Raw genomic sequence first — 8,374 nt, forward strand, 5'->3', positions numbered from 1 at the left:
GATAATAGCAATCCCTGATCACTCCCCGGTGAACACAGATTTCTCCCCCGCTGTTTGGGGTTGCAGTCCTTCATTCATTTACTGTGGGGAGAAAAGAGGAGCAGCTGACATTCAGAAGCTGTCTTGGCATTCACAGCTAGGCCATGCCATGGTGCTCTCAGATGTAAACAATCTCACGGAATATCGAGTTCAGACACGCTTCCTCCGAGAGACCAGGATAAAATGAGACAAAGCGAGGCCACTTCGTCACTTGGGCAAAGCACGGACAAAACCAGGCCACTGTACGTAAAACCCACAGATCCCAAACTTTCCCCTCTCTTACTAAATGAGTGTCTGATGCTTCTGTATCCAATCATAGAATCGCCCCCCACTTTCTGACAGCATCCGTTGTGGGGCAAATCACAAATCACCCAAGCAGGTTCTTCAAACTCAGTTCTAACAACACCGTGTCACTGAGACAGCCCGTGGTTCCACATGGTATGTTCCCCTCACTGTAATGAGTCAGACGCCAACTTGTTCAACTCTAAGTGTGTTCTTAATGGCTTTTGGCGGGATGGAATTGATTCCCATAGCATGGACTAAATGTTTTCCATTGTTTTATGTTTACTTTTTCTCCTATCTCCTCAACTAGACGTGAGATTTCCAGAAGGCAGAGACCATGTCTATCCTGTCTCTTATTATACTCAAAATACCTGCTTTTTGATTTGGAATATAGTTCAATACCTCCTGAATGAATGGATAAACATGGGGGAAATTGGGCCTAGCTTCATATTCCTTGACTCGTTCACATGTCTCCTGTGTATCAAGGAAGCTAGCACTTAGGTAGTAATCAGCCTGTGGCTAAGAACTACCAACATACACTGGAAAAGGTACATAAAATCACTCTGTAAACTGTTCTCACTCTTATCGTAACGTAAGTCTTAGAGGTAATAAAAATCTTCCTCTAGAGTGTGAATTTCAACTCTTCCCAACAACTGCTGTGAAGCTGTTTGCTTATTCCTCCTTCCTCAGTCTATTTCTTTCTGATGGTTTACTGGTTTTCTCTCTGATTACAAAAGCAGTGGTTTATTTTGGTATTTGGGAACATTGAAAACTATAGACAAATGTAGAAAAGAAAATAAACCCACGTCCTGTTTTTTTTTAATTTTTTTTTAATGTTTATTAATTTTTGAGAGAGACAGAGTGAGCAAGGGAGGAGGAGAGAGATAGGGAGACAGAATCTGAAGCAGGCTCTAGGTTCTGAGCCATCAGCACAGAGCTCAATGTGGGGCTTGGACCCACGGACCAAGAGATCATGACATGAGCCGAAGTCGGACGCTTAACCGACTGAGCCACCCAGGCACCCCCATGTCCTGTTCTTAAAGCAGGCATCTTCCCCCAAATTCAAGTTTATGTGACCTCATGGTTTGCAGATTAATAAGACTCAGTGTTTAGATATTTAAAAAAAAATTTTAATGTTCATTTATTTTTGAGAAAGAGAGAGAGAGGGAGAAAAAGAATGAGTGGGGGAAGGGCAGAGAGAGAGGGAGACACAGAATCTGAAGCAGGCTCCAGGTTGTGAGCTGTCAGCTCAGAGCCCGAGGCGGGGCTCGAACTTATGAACTGTGAGGTCATGACCTGAGCTGAAGCTAGACACTCAACCCACTGAGCCACCCAGGCGCCCCAAAATATTCAGAGATTGAAAGAGCAACGAAAATTATGTTGTACTAAGTGGTTAAGAAAGGGACTTTGAAGGTATTCAGTGAGAGGACTCAGGAATGCCAGAATCCTTCTGCCAATGAGCCAATCACCTTTTTTGCCTGGGTGAAGGGGGGGTTTGAGTTTGCTATTAAGGATAGAGCAGTGGGACAAAGAAGGGTGGAGGGCTGGAGGGGACAGGAATGGAGGTGGAGGGGTGGAGGGGAAGAGGAGGGTGCTTCCTATCTCTGTGACTCCAGGCCATGTCTTGAGCTCTTACCTCGTGGGTGGCTTTATGGGTTAGGACCTCATACCCGGGATCCGCACGTTCACAAATATATACATAGTTCTACCCCAGAATGTTTACCATCACCGCCAAAGACACCTTTTCTACCCTTGGCTATTCCTTTCATTATCTTCTCCAGTAGACTGCAATCCTTTGAATGCGTTCATCTGGCCATATGCATATATCAGGGGAGCATTGGTTGCAGCAGCGTATCTCCTTTTTTCTCTTGCAAAACCGAGCCATGTATTTATCAGATAAAAATCATCTGAAATTGACAAAATGGGAAGATTGCACAGATCACTGCTGTGGTTCTGATACTAATAAACAAAAATGTTCTGATACTAATAAACAAAAAAACTAAATAAACAAGAAAACCCCAAGCAATTATGTAAGTAACGTACAGACACTTCAGTGCTCTTTGTGGCTATTATTGGTCACTAAAATTTAGCAGCAGTCACTCTGTATTTATGCATGACATTAACTATGTGTTAGATTGATAAAATTTGGGTTGTTAAAAAAAACTCTAGCATGTTGAAACACTCTGGTAACCATCTGCTCCATTTAATAAATCCCAGGAATCTCTATGATGTCATCAGCAGCCAATCACAGCTTCTGTGGGCATGTGGTCACTTCTCTAGATAACTGTTTACTTCCTGCCACATGCCAGGCATGTTCTGAGCACTGCTCCCAGAACGATGAATGAAATAGGCTCTTTCTGGAGAGCTCATAGTTAATTACTGTTGATATATTCCAATAAAAAATAGAGAAATTGACATTTAACTAGCTTACATAACTTTACGGAATTATGCTTTTACTCATCTTTTAAGAATACTAAAAGTAGTTCTAGAGGCGCCTGGGTGGCTCAGTCAGTTAAGTGTCTGACTTCGGCTCAGGTCATGATCTCACCCTCCGTGAGTTCGAGCCCCACGGCAGGCGCTGTGCTGACAGCTCAGAGCCTGGAGCCTGCCTCGGATTCTGTGTCTCTTCTCTCTCTCTGTCCCTTCCCTCATGTCTCACTCTCTCTGTCTCTCTCTCCCTCTCAAAAAAAAAAAAAAAAATATATATATATATATATATAATATTTTGAAAAAAAAGAATACTAAAAGTAGTTCTAAATTCTCATTGTTATATTCCTGAACATCTGGTGGGAAGCACTGTTGACGTCACAAACTTCAGCAAATATCACCAATACCTCAAGAGATCAGAATCTCCATTCTCAGTTTTATTCTGACTTGCCTGTGGTTTTTAAAATGTCTTAAACATGTAAAACTTTTAGTAATCAGTTACAAAATGAGAAACATAACAAACTAGTTTGAAGTTGGGAAACATATCAGTGAGGCAGTCCCCTCTAAGTATCAGACTTGAGCTCCAGATGTTGAAGCCCTTTCAGTTTCTTTTAGGATGGTCTTGGATGCAAAACTCCAGTCATCACTGGAATTAACTTAAAGCCACCCTTTAAATGAAGATACTATCTAAGAACTACGGATTAAGAGGCTATTCTCTATTCCTGACAGATGTCATTATTCCATCTACTTGGGTATCCAAGCAATGAACGGTCGATCCAACCCAACTGGATAAACATTGCATTTATGAAGCAACACATTCTCCTTTCAGATGCACAAGATTTCGGATGGATCCTAGAAATTTCACTCAAAAAAAATATAAAAAAATAAAAAGGGGACCCCAAAAGATCTTCAGAATGAACACTAACTAGACTCAACTTCATCACAAGGATCCATTCGTGAGACCAAAATGGAATTTCTGGGCACCTGGGTGGCTCAGTTGGTTAAACTTCCGACTTCGGCTCAGGTCATGAACTCGTGATTCATGGGTTCAAGCCCCACATTAGGCTCTATGTATTGTGTGGTTCCTGGAGCTAACCTAAACTGATTTAAAAGACGACAAGCACTAACAATGGAAAGTATATTCCAACCTTTTGGTGCCCAGCATGTGCTTGTCCAATAGCCCACCCTCGGGGAGACTGGAGTTTGTCTGTCTGTCTGTCTGTTTGTTTTGATGGCTTGGAGATGAAGGTAGGCAGCCACTCAGTTTCCCTCCTGTTTCCCTCTGTTTCCTTCGGAGCACCCTGGCCAGGGTGGGCCCTTGCAGACCTGTGAGCAGTTGCTCTCTGCTAGACTGGCAATATTTTAGGGTCTAAATCTATTGATTCTAAGCCTCTTCCATCCAAAAGGGTCAAACACAAACATATTGATGGCACTGATTAGATAAATGACTGGATCTTACTGGAGAGCCTCTAGGCTGCCTGCCACTCTCTCTCCACCTCCTTCTGTCTTGCTCTAGTCTCTCAAGGAAAGGAAGATCCCAATAGCAGGAGCTAAGGAATAGGGATACCCTAGCATCCTAGGTACTTGGTCTATTTCTCATGTATTTCTTCTTCAAAGAAGAAAAGTAGATATTCTCTTCACACTACTGGGACACACACACACACACACACACACACACACACATCTGCGGGCAGCACGCTCTCCTAATTCTTTTTCCAAAATCTCTGTCCTTTCACCTCTCTGGCCTTAACGTCCCTTGCAAGGGACAACCACTGCCCTTCCCCCAGTTAGACACCAGTCAGCCCCGCAGCCATGGCGGCAGCCGCAGAAGAATAGAGAGCTCTTGCTGCACCATACAGCTTGGCTCTGGGCGAAGAAGTCGTGGGAGTCAGATAGTGGTCCAGGAGAGGGCTGCTCCAGCCAGCAAAACATTTATTCAACTGGGCAAACGTTTTCCGGGCACCCACTATGGCAATTTTAGGTGCTGCTGTTAGGTCCTAGGAAGAGAAAAAAAGAGGAACGGAGGTCAGCAGTGCCAGTATGAGAGGAGCCCCGCATGAAGCCACTGACTTGGGGTTTAACTCCACACGTTTTGGGGTCGTGTTTTTCCAAGCAAACTGGAGTGATCTTCAGGGAAAGCCAAATACACATGATGAAAACATCCTGTTTTGAGAAAGCAGGACCGGTGGAGCGCCGGTGACTGCCCACCAGTGCGTTAATCACTTAGGAAAGGGGCTTGGGAGCCCCAAGGCTTGAATTTTGTCTCTCTCTCTCCCTCTCTCTCTTCCCCTCCTCTGCGTGCACATGCTCTTTTTCTCTCAAAATAAATAAGTAAATAAACTTAAAAAAAATAATAAAATGGGATTCCCTTTCTTTCAATGAAAGACCATAACCTGAAAAAGCAATATGGCACAGAAATAGTGTTTGCACTGGAATGGGACTGCCTTCAATTCAACTCCCTGCTCTGCCACTTATTGAATATGCTGTACCTTAATTTTATTATCTATAAACTGGTGATAATAATGGTGACTATCTTATACAAGGACTATGAGGTTGAACTGAGCTAATACAGGTAAAAGTTTTAGACAGTGCCCAGAACATACTAAGGACGTTGGTCATTATTACGTGGTTTTATCCAAAAGTAACCTGTTAAAAAGATATTTCCAGGGCGCCTCGGTGGCTCAGTCGGTTGAGCTTCCGACTTCGGCTCAGGTCGTAATCTCACTGTCTGTGAGCTCGAGCCCTGCGTCGGGCTCTGTGCTGATGGCTCAGAGCCTGGAGCCTATTTCAGATTCTGTGTCTCCCTCTCTCTCTGCTCCCCCCACCCCCACTCATGCTCTGTCAAAAATAAATAAACATTAAAAAAAATTTTTTTTAAAGATATTTCCCGGAGTGAAGATGATCAGATAATTTCTCAAGTTTCAGAGGAAATAGGCTACGTCCTAAACTTAAAAAAAAAAAAAAAATTTGCTTTTTACTAAAGATCGCTTGGTCTCTGTATATTATTGAGTAAACAGAGATCCAGCTGAGAGTGCCTTTCTTCTTAGAGCGTTTTCCAATAATGCAAAGATTGCTATGTGGTTGAACTTTGCTTCCTGAGCCTAGTAATTTTTCCAAGTATCAAAAAATGACTGGTAGAATTTATTGGTGTGCTAAGAACATTCTGCCTGTGTTTTCATTACCATACTCAGAAGGAATCCATTAAGCTAATCAATATACGCTTACGGTTGCCAAGTTGCAGAAAAAAGTCCAATCTTCCTAAGGTTGTAGTGAAAGGGCTACAGTTTTAGCAATGCTCCCTGACTCATCTTTTATCATTCTGAGTCATTTGTAACCACCTAAACTCTTTCCCAAAGTTAATCCTGTTCTAAGAAAATGTCCAAGTAAATGATACAGTATGGTATTTTTGAAGCTCTGACCTCACTTGAAGAGCCAGAGAGAGGAAATTTCCCTCTTAAAAAAAAAAAAAAAGAAGAAGAAGAAAAGAAAAAACACAGTCAAAAAAACAAGCCCTTTGGAAAAAGAAAGCTTACTCTTTTCCACTAATCATTTTGAGATTGTTCTTTTGTTTGCTATGCTTAGCTCTGGAGGAGTGTGAGGGCCTGAAATGGAAAGGAGAGATCCATTCAGATTAAAAAAAAAAAAAAATTTTTTTTTAGCAATTCCAAAATGTTTAACCGGAAGCCATTTTAATGAATGAAAAATCCTTACATTAGGGAGATTTATACACTGACAGCAGAAGTTTTGCAGGGCAAGCAAATTCAGCTCCATGCAGGTCAGAAAGTCTCACCGAAAAGTAAGAGTGACTAGACTATTCTTGCAGGATCATTCAACTATCTCTCTAGAGATTGCTTCCTTTAGACTCTGAATTTAATTTTTTAAAATATTTATTTATTGGGGGGGAGGGGCAGAGAGAGAGGGAGACACAGAATCAGAAGCAGGCTCAAGGCTCTGAGCTGTTAGCACAGAACGTGACACAGGGCTCGAACTCACGGACTCTGAGACCATAACCTGAGCTGCGGTTAGACGCTTAACCCACTGAGCCACCCAGGTGCCCCTAGAGTTTTAAATTTCAGAATGGTAATCCCTGACACCCGAAAGAGGAAGAAGCAACATGCTGAGTGTTTTGGTTTTTATGAGAAAAATAGAAAATGTTCATCTTTCTTCCCCAGGTACAAGGGACACACATTCTATTCAAGAAAGGTAGCCCGTGGAAGGAATAAGCCACAGTTGGAGGTAGGTGAAAGGAGGTAGGTGAGAGGCTGAAAACTCAGTATTGATAATATGCCTAGCACTCTCTTCTTTTTTTCTTTTTTTTAGTTTATTTATTTATTTTGAGAAAGAGAGAGAGAGAGAGAGAGAGAGCAGGACAGGGGCAGAGATAGAGGGAGAGAGAGTCCCAAGTAGGCTCCACACTATCAGCATAGAGCCAGATGTGGGGCTTGAACTCAGGAACCTCGAGAATGTGACCCCAGCCCAAGTCAGACGCTTAACCAGCTGAGCCACCCAGGCGCCCCACAATCAACTCTTTTTTAGCAGCTTCATTGAGATATAATTCACATATCATGAAATACACGGGGTTTAAAGCATCTGTTCCATGTTTTTAAATATGTTTACAGAGCTGGGCAACCATTACCATGCACTAATTTTAGAACATTTTCACCATCCTCCAAAGATATCTTATACCCGTTACTGGTCCCTGCCCACTTTCCTTATTATTCCTTCCCCCACCTCCCAGGCCTAGATGACCACTAATCGACTTTCTGTCTCTGTAGGTTTGCCTACGCTGAACATTTCGTACAAATGGGAATCTACAAATGTGGTCATCTGTGATGACTGACGTCTTGCCGTTAGCTTAGCGCTTTCGAAGTCCATCCATGTTGTAACATGTATCCGTACATAATTCTTGTGTGTTGCTGATATTCTGTTGTGCTGCTATACGGTGTTTTATTTATCCATTCATCCATTGATTCCGTTCATTGCCACTTTCAGGCTATTGTGACTAACGCTACGATGAACATTCATCTCCAACTTTCTGTGTGGACATATACTTTCAATTCTCTTGCACAGATTCCGACGGGTGAAATTGCTGGGTCGTATGGTAACTATATTTAACCTTTTGAGGGACGGCCAAGTTGTTTTCCAAAGTGGCTTCACCGCTATATAGTCTCACCTACAATGTCTGAGGGTTTGAATTTCTCCCCATACTGGCTAATGCTTGTTATTGTGGGGTTTTTTTTCCCTGTTTTATTGAGGGGTAATTCACATTACAGTAACATTCACCTTTTTAAAGTGTACAATTCAATAGTTTTTAGCCTATTCACAGTTGTCAACGGTAAGCACAACCAATTTTAGAACATTTTATCACCCCCAAAGAAACCCTCACCCAGTACCTGTGACTCTCCAATGGCCCCACTCCTCACCCCTGCAGTCTTTCATCTACTTCCTATCTCTATAGATTTGTGTTCATTTTCTTCAAAGGTAGTCCAGTAAAGGGGCACTCGGGAGGCTCAGTTGGTTGAGTGACTGACTCCTGGTTTCCGTTCAGGTCACCGTCTCATGCTCTGTGAGTGTGAGCCCTGCATTGGGCTCTGTGCTGATGGTGGGGTGCCGCTGTAGGATTCTC

Source organism: Panthera uncia, chromosome B4 (assembly GCF_023721935.1).
Source record: "Panthera uncia isolate 11264 chromosome B4, Puncia_PCG_1.0, whole genome shotgun sequence".
NCBI lineage: Eukaryota > Metazoa > Chordata > Mammalia > Carnivora > Felidae > Panthera > Panthera uncia.